The sequence below is a fragment of the Gadus morhua genome, chromosome 20 (genome assembly GCF_902167405.1).
Source record: "Gadus morhua chromosome 20, gadMor3.0, whole genome shotgun sequence".
NCBI lineage: Eukaryota > Metazoa > Chordata > Actinopteri > Gadiformes > Gadidae > Gadus > Gadus morhua.
The window spans coordinates 5,618,018-5,637,154 of NC_044067.1; the positions used below are offsets into that span (position 1 = coordinate 5,618,018).

The following is a 19,137-nucleotide window of genomic DNA, read 5'->3' on the forward strand; positions in this document are numbered from 1 at the left end:
AGGCCAAAATAAAGCGATTGATAAAAGCACAGTTTACCAGGGAGCAGCAATCAACACGCCCGGCCCCAGCACCTTACACTCTGTATGCCACAGCCACTCAGTGTAGAGGCATCTATTTGTCCAGCTCCCTTGATGGCGAGAGGTGGCAGCGAAAGTGGGGGAGAATAACAGCAGCGCACAAGCACATTGGTGACAGCATGGAGGGGTTCGGCGTCGCCGCTACTGCTGCCTGCCGCTACAAATGCCATTTCATCAGCGGCAGAAGGTCAAACGTATCCGTCTCCCTTGTAGTTCAGATAAAGAACAAATGTGGGCTGGCGTAAAAGGTCATCAATTTCGGACAAAAGACAAATGTTGACCAAAAAAAAGAGGGGGGAAAGACAACGGCTACAAAACACACGCCGTTGTGCCACTTAGCGCTTGACAAATATCGTCGGGAGGTGCATGGGTCGTTAACGGATTTATCAATCAGTGGCAGGGCGAATCAAAGTGGAACCTTTCTAACCTCATTAGCATGGTAAATGAACATAAACGGCTGGAGCAAGTTTATTCAAAATGTGTATGCGCAAATACATATTTATACGGCCAAATCTCTCTCTCTCTCTCTCTCTCTCTCTCTCTCTCTCTCTCTCTCTCTCTCTCTCTCTCTCTCTCTCTCTCATATATCCTAAGTGAGCCTGACAGAAAGGCCAGTGAAGGAGATAAGTCTCAGGTAAGGCCCCTTGGAAAGCATCCCCCGACCGGCCCTCATGAATAATACATCGAGGATGTATTGAGACATCAGTTAGGGATGCAACTGTTGCCCACACAGACTCACCGGCCGCCTTTGAGAATCCATCCCTTTTGAGCACAATATTAAATGCAGCGATGAACCAATTACGACTCATTACTCTTCCGTTCCTTTTTGCATGATTAACCCTACTCCTGTTCAACTTTCATGTGCTAATCATATTAGCAATACCATTAGTCTTTATACTCGGCGAGCAATATTCTGTCATCATGAAGATGGAAAATAGAACCGCTCGAAATCGATTTTTTCCTTTTTAAAGACAGGTGCAGCAGAGCAATAGCAGCGCAGTAAGAGCTACAGAATTACACAAAAACAGCACAACAAATGAGTCAGAAAAGGTTGAGAGCTGTTTTAACGGTATTTTGAACAATAACAATCCGGGTTGAAGATCTCAGCAAAGAGCCGCTGAATGAGTTTCTGAAAATAAAAAGAATATTCTGCATGGGCTGACAGACACAAACAATTGTGGTGACGAGGCTAACCTTGCCTTTCCCCGCTGGGTTCTGCTTTTACCATGGTTTACATGGTGGATTGGTGAAGAAGAGAGGTCCAGTACAGGCTGCTAAATAATTTAATTGTGTGAACATAGAGCATAGTTTCATAGCCATGGTGAAGCTTTTTGGAACACAAAGCTTTTTCGAAGGTTTCAACAAAGATAACACTTCCAGGCAGGTGTTTCTCTCTAAATCATAAGGTTATATTTATTCTGTTTTCATTGTGGTTTGAAAGACAGACCTCTCAGGTGAAGAAACCACATAATTGATGAAAAGGTGATAAACAATTCAGAGGAGGCTGCTCCTTGTGGCTGCTATTTACATCATTGTGAGAGCCAAGAGGAAGATCAAAAATATATATTGGAGAAATTGGGTGAAATAAATAATACAATTTCTCTCTTCTTTGGTATAGTTCCATTGCTGAAATCTTGATTTAAATTTTTATTGATTTCTTTATCAATTCAAGGTACTTTTTTTCAAGGTACTTTTTTTCATGCTAATCTATTATTGGCCTAAACTAAATGATGACGGGCTACCTCACAATGAACAACCAGAATATTGACATTTCGTTGGTCCAATGATAATTTCCAATGATAATTAATAATTCATTTTTTTAATAGTTTTTTTATCTTCAATTCTCTCCGACTGCATTGTACGTGAGTGGGCCTTACTTGCGGAAAAGCGATCGAAATAAATAATTACTATTACTATAGTTCTTCAAAATGTTGTCTAGTTTTAGCAAATGTTATCGTTAAACAAATCCTTTGTATTTCCATTAGGAGTCGGTCGAGCAAGAAGTACGCAGACACAATTTTAATGAAACTTTGACCGGAGACCCATGGGGTAAATAATGACCTGCCGACCCCATTGCAGTTTTTGCAGTAGCAGCAGAACATGGAATTAAAATGGGGTAAACCAGTTCCTTACAGCTTCAAGTGTGATCTGTACAACATGCTTGTGGAGGAGAAGACTTCTGCAGCGCTCTGGGCTACAAACTCCTTAGCTCTCAAACTCTCAAACTCAAACAAAATCATCTCTAATTATTTCAGTTTAAGCCCTCAAATACCCTTCCTCCACTCTCCTGAGCATTTCATTCTCAGCTTAGTGCATGTCGTACAGATGTTCATGTCATCATTAGGCTACTGGATGGTATGATCATATGAATGCTAATTCTGTAAAAGCAAAAGTAGTCTGCATCATAGAATATTTTGTCGAGAACGTGGACTAGTAGCTTTATTTTATTTCAATATACCAAAAAATGTATTTCCTTCCCAAATCCTAAACACACTTGAAATAAAATGAATATAAATATGTATGCGTTAGGTGTTTAATTCCATGAAAATACGATTTGTTTTTACTGTTTGGTTACCTTAGAACAAGCCTTTTATATCTACATAGGGAGCGGGGCCCCTCCCACAGAGCCCTCCAAGCCGCACCTCCACGTTTCTACAGTAGCCCAGAGTGGACAAACATTGTCACACTAGCAAACATTTCCCATAAAACGGTACCCCAATGCAGAACAATTAACATTCCCAATCACTATCAAGCTTATTTGTAAGCTGTGATCTATAGTTTTCCAGACTAAAGAAAACGTATAAATCCACCAAGGAACCTCATCACTTGACACTTGGCTACTCTACGCTGTCGTTGGCGATGACATCATTTTGGAAGTACCTACTGGCACCAGGCAAGAGGCAAGAAAAGACCACGGTAGAGTCCCCTGCCCTGGGAAAGGGAGGGTCGCGATGAGGTGAGGGGGGTATTCAGTTGGTTGAATGATCTGCAACCTCAACCCCAGACCTCCATACTACACACTGTACCTTTAAGTTTTTCAGGAGAAAGTTCAAACTATTATTTTTGAGTTTGAAAACATGATGTATTTATTCAGCATGTTTCTCCCAAAAACCCTTTGTAACTGAGAACTTGTTCAAATCTAAAATAATGTACAGATGTGTATCCAGCTGTTCTTCGGCACTTTCTATAAAACATTTAATAAAAAATAAATCAAAAACTTGATTATATTAGTTTTGTGATCGTTAGTCACTGAAATTGAAATCGCGATTGAAATTCGATTAATCGCCCAGCCCTATCCATCTCACTGTGCCTTTATGTTTTTTCAGGAGAAAGTGCCAACATTTTAAGCCGATGGGACTAGATTAAAGACATGTGTACTTATAAAAAAAATAACAAAACCATTTCCTGGTCATATGTCAGGGCTGTGATCATTAGATAATCCAGGTGCTAGACTTGAACACTGGGACAGACTTCTGCTTTCTGAACCGGAAGGTTCCAGCTCTGTTTCCCATGGCTGGAGAGCTCTGTTGAGTGTCATACCCGGAGGGTGTATATCCTTCAAGCCAGTGGTGCGGTACCTGTAATCTAGCCACCTATTAATCCTGTAGTTCTCTTCCGTGCCCACTTCTTGGTGTTCTGCTCTTTGGGCTCAGTGCCTCTTTGCTTACAGGTGTCTCTTGCCTCCGCAAGGCCTTTTGCAGCCCTTGACTTGAATTATAAACGGCTGCCACTGTAGCTTAGCTCCTTTGTGCAAGGTGAGCAATGTCAAAGAGGAGAAAGCCCTCATGGCATAGTCATTTCACGATTCTATTTATTTCTGGAAATGACTCACCCATAATGTAGACGCGGTATCCCCTCCCTGCCCCAGTACTTGGGATCTTCTAATGACATTCTTTTGTCTCATCTGATTATTCTGTCCTTATTATCATCTTTACCTCCTTATTATTTTCTACATTTCCAATTTCAAAAGGAATACCAAATCCTCAAACCTGATGAAAAACGGTGTAAGTGGGTGACATAGCATTGATATTGATTGATCCCGGTTCAGATCTCGACTCAAATCCTCAAAGTTTGAAAAGCTGAACCGCCAAAGCTCTTAAGAACACAAGCGTCTCCTACTAGTGCGACAAAAGCAGGCTTTTTCTTCTAGTCAGTAGGGACGAACTCCAGCGAGGGTGTTTGATTGTACTTTAACTCTTTCCATGTATTTGCTCCACATCTCCACGTTTGTCATGCATGTTCCTCTTTGCCTGGGCGTCGATGTCCTCGTGTGCCCTGCGTTTGTTTTAAGATTTCCGTCTCCTCTTCCGGTGCTTTTTTCTGTCCGTCGATTTCTGCACGGGTTTACCTGACCTGTGTCTGCGTGGCGCAGGACAGCACCGGATCGTCATGTGGCTACAGACAGGCTAGTGACGAACACAAGACACCCCAACCCCCGTGATACCGGCAGAAGGTCACAGATCAGCACTCTGGACAGCTCCTCTGTCTGGGCAGAGCTACTCTGTATTTCTGCGGAACCGCAAAGCCTTTTCTTATTGTTAAACAGCCGACTTTTGAGCCCCCTCTGCTCTTCTAAAAGCCGCAGAGCGGTTAATTTAACCTCATAACGCTTTCAATACTCCAACAGCTTATCTTTTAAATTCTATCCTCATTGTCCCTCGCAGGGGGAAAATGTGCTGCTGCAATTATTCATCATGCAACACGTGAGACGGCACAAAGGAACAAACAACAAACATGATGAATTAAACAGGATCCATGATCGGTGTAGTCTGTGGAGCGCGAGTCTGGCCGAGGGCACACAGTTCGGTCCCCTGCTCCCCACTGGAGACGGGTGAGGCGTGGGTAAAGCGTGTGGTTGCGGGTCAAGGAACTATGGGGAGCTCTTCGCACGCGTCCGCTGTGTCAATGAGAGCTGGCAGGTTGCAAACCCGTCATTGTCTATTTTGGTCTGCTGTTCTGTAACCAAAATCTTCAAAGAAGGGATAGGGGCTGGAGTGAGTGGATTGTGTGTTAATATAGCCATAAATATTAATATCTCATCTACAGACAAACAGTCTACGGGAAAAGGTCAAGGACGACAGGAAAACACAGCATGACAACTTGCTACATTCGGTGGCTAACGATGTAGATAAACTCAATCTCTCGGTCGTTAAAATCCAAATTGGGCTGGAGTGGGGCCTGGCTGGAGTTGATTGACAGGAATGTGACGACAGCAAAGGATCTTTCAGGCAGTTCAAAAATAGGATTAATGCTCCGGTTAAATGTTTGTTTCCTCGCCACGTCGCAGTGAGTGACTAGTTCCATCAGTGGATGCCCCGAGGTGACACCATCTTGCGAGACTGACAAGAATTCTGAATACACATTGGTACACGCAGTGTGTTGCAGAGGGAATAAATGCTAGTTGTCCAATTATGTCGGGTATAATCACACAGAATAATAAGTTGAAAATGTTGTTTGTGTAACTTGAAACAGTGGGCTTTATGTGCGTCAGTCTGTCGAACAAATATATTTTGAAATCTTTAATTTTGTTGTGATCATAGCTATTGCAATTGTGTCCACATTTAGTTAGTTTGAATAGGCTTTTACCATGCAGTTGGCTTAGCATTGCAAACAAACACTATATTTCAACATAAATCTACCCTTGCTTGTAAAACAGAACAACAATTATTCATAATCCTGCCAACTTAATGCCACAAGGCCAAACCAACACAAATGAAATGGACCACAACAAACAAGTTAACTATAAGTCCTACAACTAATGCACTCCTTAATAATTTTCCCGACCAAATGTATTACATTTTGCGACTTACAGTAAGTACATTCGTCAGAAAAAAGAGAAACAACAATACCCTAGTCGGTACAGTACGGATGGTTATAGAACAAGTGCCAAGCACTAACAACTGCTAGGTTGACCCATTCATCGTGCACAGCAGAGATAGCTAGGCTAAGATGCTACTTCTAAGCGCCAGGGCGTACAAGATACAAGAATGTGTAAGAGGGTTGTTGGTTTTGGGAAAGTAGGGGAGGAGAAGGGCTGGTGGGGGTTAAGGAAGAGGTCTAGGAAATAAAAAATAAAACATTCATATATTATCTTATTGTTCTGACCGATTATTATCCTATGGTCTCATTGGACCACATTTAACTAAGAATTGCCCAAAAAAAAGGTGGTCATCTCATTATCTAAATTATTCAACAATGACTGCAACAATGCGGTCAATTCAATGCAACAATGCATTGAATTTTGCCCTGAATCACGGATGATTCTCTCTGTTTCTGTCCCTCTGACTGTAGCGCTCGCGCGCGCTCTCTCTCTCTCTCTCTCTCTCTCTCTCTCTCTCTCTCTCTCTCTCTCTCTCTCTCTCTCTCTCTCTCTCTCTCTCTCTCTCTCTCTCTCTCTCTCTCTCTCTCTCTCTCTCTCTCTCTCTCTCTCTCTCTCTCTCTCTCTCTCTCTCACGTCCGACCCGATAAGTACACCCTTCATGACAGATACATTACCTCCCTTTACACAATGCCGACTCACCATCCCGTGATAAAACACACCAAACAACCTTCGATGGGACGGAAATGGACTTTGATAAGAATGCGGCGGGTTCCTATTAGCGTGTCCTTGCGGGGGAATGGTTTTGTGTGCGGGAGCCACAGTGAGGAGGACGGGAGGTGGCCCCGTGTCTCCCTCACCGTTTTGCCTGCAGCTAAAGGTTGCGGCGGTCCCAGAGCGGAGACGCTTACAAGCATCTCTATTTAAACGGCACAAGGTAAATATTTAGTGGGTGCTGCAACAGTGCCGACCGAGCCCCTTTACAGTGACGGATGAGCAACCCCGTGTGCCCATGCGCACGGACACGCACACACGCGCGCACGCACACGCACACACACACAGACACGCTGGCACCACTAGCCTAGTTAAACAAATTCATAAAAAAAATACACCTGGGCTGTTGAAATGAAGCCCTGGGACTCCTACGGTTTGTCTGAGATGTGCCAGCCCTTCGTCCCCGCGGCCAACACCCACACACAATTACACACACGCACATGCAAAAGAAATAACACACACAAACATACACACACGCAAACACAAACACACACACAAAAGCTTCAATAAAAGGGCAAACTGAACACACTATACAACCACTATACTTCATTGAGCAGAGATGCAGACGTAGGACTTCCATACGCTAATACTTGGTGTCAGGGGAAAAATCTGTTCGGAAATCCATCCCAAAGGCATCCAAAAATAACAACACTTCTTTATAATCCCTTTGGGTGTTTTCTCATGTACATTATGCTGGATGTGCTAGGCCAAGTGATGATTGGAATGTATGTAGGAACAAGTCCTTAGTGCAAGAGGGAGTGGGCTGGGACCACTGATTAGACTGACCTAAAAACCATGCTAAGAACTAAACCACAAGTCATTAATTTACTATGCATGGAACGTGTTCGAGGGAAGCAACATCAATGGCCAGGAGCAATGGCTGGGAGCAATTCATCTCCGTTCTTTTGGGGTTCGGAGTGTAGTTTATACCATGCAGTATCCGTCTACGGACTCCGGGTTTTCCTTCAGTCCCATCTATGTCTTCAGTGTTTGTTTATTTTTATACTTTCCATATTGAGGGATGGAACAGTAGCAAAATAATGTAATCGAATGGAGATGTAGAAAAATGTCTGATTATCTCATAATGACTTGCTGGAGCCTGCACAGACACCTGCAGACGAAAGCAAAGCCCCCCAGGGGTGACTCCACAGCAGACAATGTGACAGGAATCCGTGCCACCTCGGGTTGACAGAAGGTGCAAAGCTTAATTGGGAACTTAAACACATTTATTTTATAAAGTGGCAAATATTAGCATTCCGAGCTTGAGGTTATACCGCAACACTCAGTTCTGCGTCTTAGAATGTTTTAAATGCTAAAAAGTCTAACAACGCAAATTGAGAATTCACAGAGAAAGTCACCCAGGAATATTTCTCAAATGCTTTTCCAAACCAAATCCAAGACCAGTTCAAAAGGCCTTCCGTAATGGATTCAAAAGTGTCGAAGGAGGACTTGTGGGCCCACGCAGCATTCGGAAAGGTGAGTCGACCGCAGGGGATAATACGGATGTGTTGCTCCGTCGACAGGTGGAGAGAAGGGGGGGGGGGGGGGGGGGGGGGGGGGGGGAGAAAGGATACTATTGCTTCCCGGTCCAGCCCTGTTGAGGCTAAATGGGAATAGATTGGTGCCCTCCACACACCTGCCTTCACAGAGCCAATGCAAGCTCCCAAGTTTCCTGAGGAAGGTTCCCGCAAGCTGGCAGGACTGCAGCAGTACTTTGACAGGGGGAATATAGGGCTGCTTTGAAGTCAGGGGGAGAAAGTGAGGAGAAAGCGTCTGGCAGCTCGTCTCCTGATAGCAACGCATGTGAAGGGGGGAGCGTTCGACTCCCACAGAAGGGTTTGTATAGTAATGTGCCCCAGCCGTGTGCTCTTTGAAACATGTACATTTTATCAGACCCATGCAGAAGCATGCGTTAGGATGTCGGTGCGAGCATGCCTCTCCACCTGCTTCCGATTTGCTTTGTGAGGGGGGGGATCGTCTGGAACATGAACAAGAGCCTAATTGAAAAGAAAAAGAGACAAAGAATCTGAATCTGAATTCCTGATGCCTCCGACAGACTAGACTGGTGAAGGCTGAGTCATGTTGTTCTCATATTTCTAACTTTGTTCGGATTCACCGGGTTGGCTGTTTGGTTTCTCTTTTGCTTTGGGATTCTTTGAAATGGGAGCTGATTATAGACATTATTGTTTTGTGAAAGAAAACTGTAATCAAAGAATGTCAGAGTGAAATTGAACTTATATTTCCTAACATTAATTATAACTCGGAAGGAAAACACAGCGCAAAACCCGTGATTAAGTCATCAAGCTTGTTGAAGAGAGTGCCATAAAATGGCTCTCTATGGTAGAGCGCCTATCTCCATAAACACCAGGGGCATAGCAGGGGTGACAGGTTTTGATGTAGGACATTATTTTAATCAAATGACCTTTTTTTGCATATAGGTTTACATTACATTTCTGTTTTCCTTTTGTTGCTTTTGTGAAAGACCCCTCCCCATCCAGCCGTGTCTCTCTTTCCAAGCCCCGCGGGAAGACCACAGATACATTACACATTATCCACACAATTATTGGATCAATATTGGATCAATTCATTCAATTGGGACACACAACACTGCTAGGTTGACTGTTGAGTCTGTAGTTATTCATATAGCTCCTCCGCCCCGAACCTGCGTTTAACCTAGATTGTACATGTCACACTTAGTCCACCTCATGAATATCAACGATGTGCTGAAACTGCCCACACCTAAAAAAGATCAGATCTGTTAGAGATTAACCTATTAAAAAAGCGTAACCAAACGTTCAAAGGTTTTTAGATATATGATATCAGGCATTTTAGCCATGATGCCATCGATTTGGCCTGTCTTTAGAAATGCAAGGTCGAAGGTCTCATGTGAATCAGGTTAGCGTTGGACTCATCTGCTGCAGCAAGTGTTTGAAACATCCTAAGATAAATGTTCAGTCAAGGCATACTGGTCATGGGGAAAGCCTCTCATTGCACTGCTGTTGCTGTTTGCTAAGACGATACTGTGCCATCTAGTGGAGGAACCGCTAACAAGACATACATGACGACAAGCAAAAGAGTTATATCAGAGTAAACAAAGGGCCAACTCAAAACATACCAAAGCTTTGCATTAACTTATTCACCATTGTTTAACATAGAAATGTTACTTCTGTATAAAAAATTCCATGTCCCCTAAAACATTCGGCATAAGACGTGTTAAAGATATTGAATGTGCTCGTAACCTATACATTTGTTTAACCCAAAATTTTGACCAGTGGCATCCGGTGTGTACTGCTAGTCTTACAACCCCCAGTTGGTATACTTTATAATCATTCATTTTCAATCATACCCTGACTAAGACTTGCCCAAAACAGGATAAATCAGGTGGTTCCAATGCACCAATGCTTGAAATATCCATCTGATATCTGCGCCGGAAGAAACTTTGAGCAAAGCTTAGTCCTGTGTCATTGTCATTGGCTTGTATCTCTGAATCTTCCCCTTCTAGCTTGCCCAAAAGTGTGGCTTTAAATCCCTATCCCCCTTGCGTAAATGTCTCCAAGATTCAATTGTAATAGAGGGCAGCTTGGAAGGGCATTCTCTGCAAGTTGGTTGGAGACCGTCTCACTGAATTCAAAATGTTCACACATCATTCAAACAACTTAATCCGATCATAAGCAAGTAATATGGCTGCCCCGGCAAAAAAAGTTTAATATACTACTGAAGGTTCATTAGCATAAGGACTGGGCACATATTCAATATAATAGTTTATCTTTGAGTCAAATTATGTTGTCATGAACTAGTGATATGCACTAATCGTGCAACACAGTTTTAGGCAAAATCAATGATGATGAAAATACATGCCCTAGAGGTTTCATCAGAGACAAAGGCAAAGCTATTCATAAGCAGCGTGTGATGTTTATTGATTTCATGTAAAACTAAACATGATTATTATGGTGTAATATTCCTTTAGTGGCTGTAAGCCTATCATCTGGGACAAAGCCTGCATCTATTTTCCCTGCTGTTATTAGTTGCAGTAAAGTCATCCAATTTCTGAAATAATTTACATTGCTCTAGCTCAGGGAGATAAATAGTGCACCCCTTCATCTGTTTGGCCATCATCCACATTGATAACCACCTGGCATAAACTTTCTCCCCCTTTTCTAATTATGTGAAACAATGATGTCTAACGCAGAAATCCAACTCCTTGTCACGACCAAAACGAAAAATAAAAAAACTGAGGGAAGATATCGCCCCGGCTCTACCCAGCCAGCCTGAACCCTTCACACTTCCTTTCATAATCCTAAACAGTGAAAAGAGTGTTGGATGACAAATCCAGCAGCAGACAGACCAGGGCAGTGTGAAACTTTAGCTGAATCCGGAGTGGGCCCCGAGAGGACTCCATGGCGCGTCCAATTAGCAACGATGGCCCGAGGCTAATGGAAATGTAGATAAGGTCATCGGGACGAATCTAGAGGTATTGCAAGGAACAAGGAAATGGCAGCAGATTGAGACTGGGGTGGGTTAAGATGTTATCTGTCATAAGGTGGCTTGGCCAGTTGAACATCCACTTCTTGCTGACCAAGCTTCAACACAGCAGTCACAAGCGGAGGGGAAATAGGGGCATAATTAGGTCATGTACAAAAAAGACTTGATTTAAATGGCCCCCCTGTTAAGAGCAATTCAAAAAGCGACTGTCAGCAAGGTCTTTGTAGCCTCCTTTTTCCGGTTTACGCTCGCTGCCGTGTTCCACCTGCAGCATTTGTGAATCCATTCACTGCGCCTCATCTCTTCACAACATACAAAATATAAGTGGAGGGTTCAGGGCTGTGTGTCTGCTATGGTATTTCTAGGGAAAACGAGAGAGAGAGAAAGAGAAAGAATTAGAGAGAGAGAAAGAGAGAGTCATTATGAGACTCGCGTTAATTCCATTTTAATTGCATCAACGGCCGTCAACCAGGGAAGCTGTGCGTGACTTGTCTGTCAGCTCGTTACGACTGGGGGTGGAGGGAGGGTCTTCATCCCCGCTCCCAAGAGACAGAGCTGGAGTGTGGGGGGGGGGGGGGTGGCCCCTGCTGCTCTTCCAGCCTCAAGTCTTTTCCGCGACCCAAGATGTTTTGTGAGGCGTGTGTGTCAGGCATTGACTTCTCCTGAATGTCTGTCATTTTATTTATCTGCTGGCAGTAGATTAGTGAAGTGGGTCAATGAGGATGAGTTGAGAGACGAAACAAACATCCCTTTGAGATGTGCTCACCTACCGTCATGTTATGTGTGCGCCAATGTTTATTCAACGTTGTTGAACACTTTAGTTTAGTTAGACCTTCAGTAGGGTGCTGCACGGCCCTTTCGGCCTTCAGGAAAGCAATTATTAATCTGAGAATAAATTATAGAATCCTACATGAACTATTAGCACTGAATATATTGTGTCGAAATAGGAAAAAAGGGTAGAAATAGGCAGTTCAAGTTCAGCTCTTTTCCACACCAGAACTTTTTTTCTTGATAAAGTTGAGATACAGCGACCATGCAATGAAAACTGGCGGTTAGGTCCATGGATTGAATGCTTCGAGTGTCCGTCCATGTGGGTAGAAACGGCAGCCAATGTATCGAGATAACATTGAGCCATTCAGCTTCTCCTCAATTTGTATCAGGGTTCCCAATCTGCAGCCGGACAACATTTCCGCCGCCATCACAACTGTCCACACAGGCTGCCGACTAAACGGGATGGACTTCATGGGCTCAGCAGCAGAACACAACATGGTCTGCAGCTATAAATGGGAGCAAGTGGAGGAGTCTGAAAGGGTATTGGGATTGTTATTTACCCGTTTGTGGCTGTGGCCCATCCGTTCGCAATTTCTGGGCATTTGTTCCTTACTCACAGCATCACAAGTATGCATTCATTACATTTCTGTTGCTGTTCCCACCATTTATTGGAATGAAAAGGTTGAGTCAAAGAACAAAATAAACCTCTAGCATATGCATGCTGCCAACCAAAGGTGCTTGCACACTCAAACAAACAAACTCCAAACACCCAACTGCAGAAAGTTTGCCAACAACGAGTCAGCACATTCTCCAATAAGAGATGTGCAAGCTTGGCACATCCGGGTGCTGTTTGTTGGACATCTTTACCATGATGGCATGTTTAAAAAGGGAGGTCGGCTCTTGTCTAAGCCATTCCAAAACGACCTCTTCCTGCAATGTAATTACCTCATTCGACTGAAACTGATCTTAAAAGATCGGGATTTAATTGAATGGATTTTACCTGCTTGGTCATCATATTCTTGACGATAATCTATGTGGTTTATGGACAGTACAATTAAAATCCTTTTCAGGGAAGAATATTTCAATATGATTGTATACATTCCTTATAATTCCCGCCTACGGGTTCCACTTTGTTCCTTTAATTAACAAACGCAAATGAAGAATGCAGAGATGTGCTCAGAGACCAGTTTAACTGTTCTTAGGAGAACCGGAATCTGATCACAGTAATCAAACAATGCAGATTAGGCATCATTCTCAATTCCAACCGTTAATTTAAACAGCTAATTATCCAGATTGTAACTTTGGAGAGATAAAAAAATAAAAACTGCTTATCATTTGTGCGACAGGCACGATAAACGCAGTGTGCTTAAAAATAAACACCGGCACTATACGATCCCCCGCAGACCCCGGATACCTCAGAACCAAAGAATATGAAAGAGTGCCAATGGTCGGTCGATATTTATCTTGAGCGGATCTTAGCCTATGTCTGAGCGGCCTTTTAAATTGGCATCTGTACAACTTCTCGATCTCGGAACCTGGTTGCCAGGCAACGTGGAGCCGGGGCTAGTTTATAACGCTCTGGTTATAGAACTCATATATTCCCTCTCGGCTCTGACAACGCGTTTGAGATACGGAGTGGCAGAGGCTCTCTGCTGACCTACGCAGAGTTACTCTGCAAAATTGAAATCCTACTCTGTGGTTTACTGCCGATAACAATAGTGCGGGCCAGTAGCTTCCAAAGACTCTCTGCGATTCATCTGCCTGCACAAACACATAAGCATCAACACACACACACACACACACACACACACACACACACACACACACTATAATGTCTGTTGTAATTGTATACATAAGGGACAAAAGAGGAGAGTGGGTTAAAACGTGGCAGACAAGAGTCAATAAAAAGCGTAAGCTGGATTTCCCAAGTGGGTAAGTGTTGAAAAGTATTCAAAGCTTCCCTGCCAGCGCACATGTTCTTCACTCAGAGCCCCCAAGTTCCACAAGAATCGCATTCACATTGCCGCCCCTCCTCGCCTTATCCCTCAAGAGCCCATTTCTGTCCAGGGCCATGAGATCTCACTTGAAAGGCCCGCTCAGGGTATTCGTCTGAGAGCTGAGGGCCGACACGACCAATGTTACAGTGGCTGAAGAAGCCTCGCTGTATTGAGAAGCCACACTTTGGCGCCAGCTTTTCCCACACTCTCTTGAGGGAGGGATGGAAACCGTCCAGCTTGATTAGACAAGAGACGCTGGAGAATACACACACACACACACACACACACACACACACACACACACACACACACACACACACACACACACACACACACACACACACACACACACACACACACACACACACACACACACACACGTAGCCATTGTGCGGCTCAGACGACCATATTGGTCGCCATATTGTTTTCGCAGATTTTCATCCGAGGACCCCGTTGAGGTAAATCATTAAAACGGTTTACCCTGGATAATTTCACAGCCTACCTGCTGAATTTGTAAACAACATTGATCGGGCGCGGTGTGGCATTACAAATGGCTTCTGTTTCCAAAATTGACAGACGGTAACATATAGAGCGCGGTGGCGGTGCTAATAATGGATCATGGCCAGAAGACCAACTTGCCATGATTGGAAGCCCTCCTCCATTGATTTCCATGAATCGAATGTGCGATCACCGCACTCAAGCAGCAGGAAACCTTAACTCTGGAACAAACAATATAATAAAAACACTATCTGAGAAAGGGGAATGCAAGCGGTCATGATAAAATGTTAAATTTGCATGAGGAAAGATGTCAGGGTTGTGCAGAGATGGCTTCGCCCTTTCACATATTCTCTCCTCCATTCTTTCTTGCAATGCTTCATGTTGGCTGGCCCTCCTGCCTGCTGTGAGCCGGGGTTGTGTAAGACACAATGGAATTGTCAAAATCTCATCTCGTCGCATTGTGTGCTATTTGAATCCGTCCGCTGCTGAAGGGTTTCTTCATCTTTGAGCGTGAATCTTTTATATTGAGCAGCCGAAATATGGAAGTGAGACTGTGTTATACCAGCAGAACTACAATACATCGATTGTTATTCTGGGATTTTCTTTTATCTTCAGAAAGGGCTATTGACTTTAAACTCCGGGGCATTACATATATATAACGCAGATTTTACATAGAATAAAAGGAAGGACGCTCAGTAGTTATAAAGCAGATTTAAAAAAAAACGGTATCTTTTGTTAGTATCATATAACAATACACATTGTTAGAGACTTAAAAGGCTTTTGATACCTGGGGGAAATTTCATTGTTCCAAATTTAATTTGCAGGAACAGTATCATTTACTAGTAAATTACATTAACTAATTTGGCAGAGACCTTACACCCAAATTGTGTCTTTGTGTCATGTTATATGACAAGAGAGGGGTTGGCTTAACTCAGGAGGTAGAGTGGTTTGCCTTGCAACATGGTTGCTGCTAGTTTGATCTCCAACCCCTCCTAGCTGAGCGATGAGGTGTCCCTGAGCAAGACACCTCATCCCAACTTCTCACGACGAGGCGCCTTGCATTTTTTGTATATTAATGTGTGTAAATGTGTGTATGAAAGACTTGTTGCAAGTCACTTTGGATAAAAAGCGTCTGCTTAATGCCCTAAATAAAATAAAAAACATAATAAAATGAGAGCATTGATTCGAATGATCTCTTGGAAATGGAGACAACATTTATAACAAGCCAAGTCAGGTGGTCACATAATACTACTCGATTACTCCCCCCCACCCCCCCCCCGGGGAGGAGTGTAAGGAGGAGCAAATGAGAGACAAACGAGGGAAGTGGGTTCTGGTAAGTAGGCCAGGGCTGCTTCCCTAGGCGTGCAGTCAGACCAAGTGCATAGTTATAACATCAAGAACTGAGTTGAGGTCAAAGGGGCAAGAAGAAGTTCAGCGCAGCCTAGAGAGTGAAACGTAAAAGTAAAGTCTCCCTTCAGGAAGGGAATGAAAACACACATCGCTCCAAAGGCTTGCGATGCCCAAGGTCCGACAGACTGCGCTACGAGGCAGAAGCCCTGGGGAGAAGGGCTGATGGAGAGAAATCAAGGACAATCCAGGTTTACGAAAGCAACTCACCGCACTGTTTTGAGTGAACCATCTGGGTTCGCTAATTGGCGTCACAGTAGAGAAATGTGATGTCTCAGCACCTAGGTCAAGCTGAATGATGACAGGGTTCTTCTATTTTTTTCCGGACTTCAAAGTCGGTAATGTATCTGTCGCAGAAGTAAAGGATCATTGAACATTTGCAGTTCTGCTGATGTACCGAAAACATTAATGTTTAACCTGGTTGTATGCAAAACTATATTGTGTTGCACTCATACATCATACATTCACCCACAACTTTGATCCACTCTAACGAGGCAGCGATAGAGCATAGATTAGTCTATTGTTAGCGTTTGTCATGGCCTCTTCTATAAAACCACAGAGATGTTTAAACAGGGCTGTTGCTTTCCGTATTTGGTTGGCCCGGTATTTCAGTATTTGGATACACTTTCACGATGCTTCAGGGATTCGTTTTAACTTCCATAATGAAAAGCCCCCTTTAAGTCATTGACAGTGGCAACCGTACTTAATTAGGCCATCAGGCTGTACGGCAATAATGAATACCTTTTTGCTGCTCGGCGGCGTAGAGAAACGGTGCATTTTGGAGCCTACATGAAACACGTCTCCGACAACAGCAGCAGCCAGCTCCTTGGCACCCATCCGCTCTTCATCTATGAAGCAAATTGGCTGCCAGCCAGCGAGTCCGGCTCTCTCCGCCCTTAATGAAGCCAGAGACAGAAAAGACGGCCCTGTCAATTTGTTCCCAATATCCCAAGAACAGCCCTTGTCCCAGCCCGCCCACTTCAATCCTCCACACTATTAAAGGATTCTCAACCCATGCGGAAAGCAGAAGAAACCGTTAAAGATTTATTTAGAATGTGTCTTGTGTTTTAGATTTTTTTTTTTTTATTACTGCATAGAATTCAAATATATTAATATTAATATATTAATAAATATATTAAGTCATGCGGGAGGCCCCGTTTAATAGCGTGGTGGGGGCGGGGGGGGGCTGGGGCTAATAACCAGCAAACGCCGCAATGAACGTTGTGTTTGGTTTATTATAGAGTGGCTTTAATGACGGATTTCTGCCAGACTTGGAGTAGGGCTCTGAGCTACTTTACCTTGTTTCCACCCATTTCACTAAGACTTTGAAGCCTTTCTCTGGCAGTTTAACAGAGTGACAGCTAAACCGGCCGATTTAACCAGGAAGTAATAAGAGACCTTGCCCATCAGGGTAACATAAATACTGACATTGTAAGCTAAAGGCTTTTGTCACCTTTGACAAAGCGTCTGCTAAGAGGGGACTACAGTTCTCACCCTCAAAGAGCTTTTCTGAAAATAGAGAAAAAACAATTTTCTATTTACCCCGTGATATGTGTTAACCCCCTCCCCAACCAACTGCCGGTTCAAACCAAGATTAATGAGTTAATTCAAACCATTCTGGCGCTCTCTTCCGTAAAGAATCGCGGATGTGGGTGTCATTATGTACTGAGAGGCTTTGGTGCCGTCTAGCATCCCTGACTTAAATGAGATGACTTAATCTCAATTGTGTCAAGTAAACACAAAGAATTTGGATTAAACGTAAGAAGCGAGAAAATGCTTTACTGAATCAATCTTGCTTTAAGAACGGGAACATTGGATTTTAAGTGCGGACCAAAGGCCTATTTAGCCTGATAAGGCACATCGATAGCAGCTGAGTTCTTTGTTCAGCACGGCATTTATCTGCAAAACACCAACGTCTGGCCCTCCGTCTAAGGCTTCACGTGAAGGAGAAAGGTCAGGAGGCGGCAAGATAGATGGAGAAGACTCACCGCTTGGTGCCAAAAGACCAACCAGGGTCACTCTTCTAAGTTTCAGTGGATTAGAGCATTGATCCCTCCAAAAGCCAAGCCCCTGTGAGTTTTGGCTGTACAAAACAACTCATGATTAATGATTGAGCATTCATATCCATCAAAACAGGATTGTGTGCATGTACTGTATATGTCAAATATTATAATCACTGGGTAGGCCTAGTAAGAAACAACCGAATATATAAACAGGGTCAAATCATTCCATAGACATGATATAGCCTAACTTCAGAAAACTTGCAGAGCTTTTCTATGAGGCTAGACCTCAGTAGTAGCCCCAGGATGAAAAGCTATTCCAAAGCTCCTTTTATTGTCTACATCGTGGATCAACAGAAAATAAGATCACAAGCTAATAGGGAATTTGTAGTAAACGTCATACAACGTCATAACTCTATGGTGAACGCAACGTTTTTGGAGGTCGCTGCCTCTGCTGGTCAATAGTATGTTCTTGAATAGAGGACGCTGCAGTTTCAGAATCGCAGTCCTTGGACCGTAGCTTCTAGGACGGCATTTGTGGCACCGTATCCTTTTTAATAATAACTACTTGCTCTCCAAGTACTTATAGTTGTAAAAGTAGCCTACTTAAAGTAGTAGTTCTCTGGTTTATTTCACCCAAAATTCGACAGAAACTCTGCCCTCCTCTATTTCAGGAACATAATTCTCCTGTTGGTTCGTCTCCACATTCCTATCAAGCAAAGTTAACGGAATTTAAGTCATTTGATTGTGTTGACACACCGGCGTCACGCGGTATTATTTAGTGTTTATTGATAATTCGATATCAGCCCGAAGTCAATTCTAACATTCTTTAACTATATCTTGAATTTAAACATACTGAGAAAGCCATGGCCGAGCCAGAAGGCAAAAAAGGTGAAATCATAAATCGAGTTAAACGCTCACATTTTCATCTTCATTATTTGAGCTAATTAAGAGGTTAAGAGCTCGGGTAATATTGGGTAATTGTTGTTGTCTTCGGGCAGCGATGAAATCCCACTGAGTTGTTAACCGATACATTATAGGCTTTTTATGCATTGAGCAAAAGAAATCAGTATGAAAATAGTGCAAATACCTTATTCATGGCAGCTTTAGACCACGGGTGTCTTTTGTGGATTGACCTCACTGCGACCTTACAATTAAAAACCCTATATCGCCCCTTAGAGGCGACCGTTACATTTCAGTAATGAGTAACAGTTGTAGGCCGTGTTCAAGGAATTTATAATTAAATAAATGTAATATATTTTTTTCTTTTTTAATATATCAAATGAAATAAACGAAAATGTCCTGCATACTC

At 43.2% G+C, this 19,137-nt stretch overlaps 1 long non-coding RNA gene across 1 annotated transcript; it reads right to left on the minus strand.

Annotated features, from left to right (window-relative positions):
- Window positions 1-9,002: 9,002 nt before the first annotated feature.
- Window positions 9,003-18,962, minus strand: LOC115533699 (uncharacterized). Its single transcript, XR_003974229.1, has 4 exons — window positions 18,916-18,962; window positions 17,814-17,908; window positions 16,567-16,720; window positions 9,003-11,513 (listed from the first exon to the last, which is right to left on the minus strand). It is a non-coding gene; the product is annotated as an uncharacterized LOC115533699 (long non-coding RNA).
- Between the last annotated feature and the right edge of the window lie 175 nt (window positions 18,963-19,137).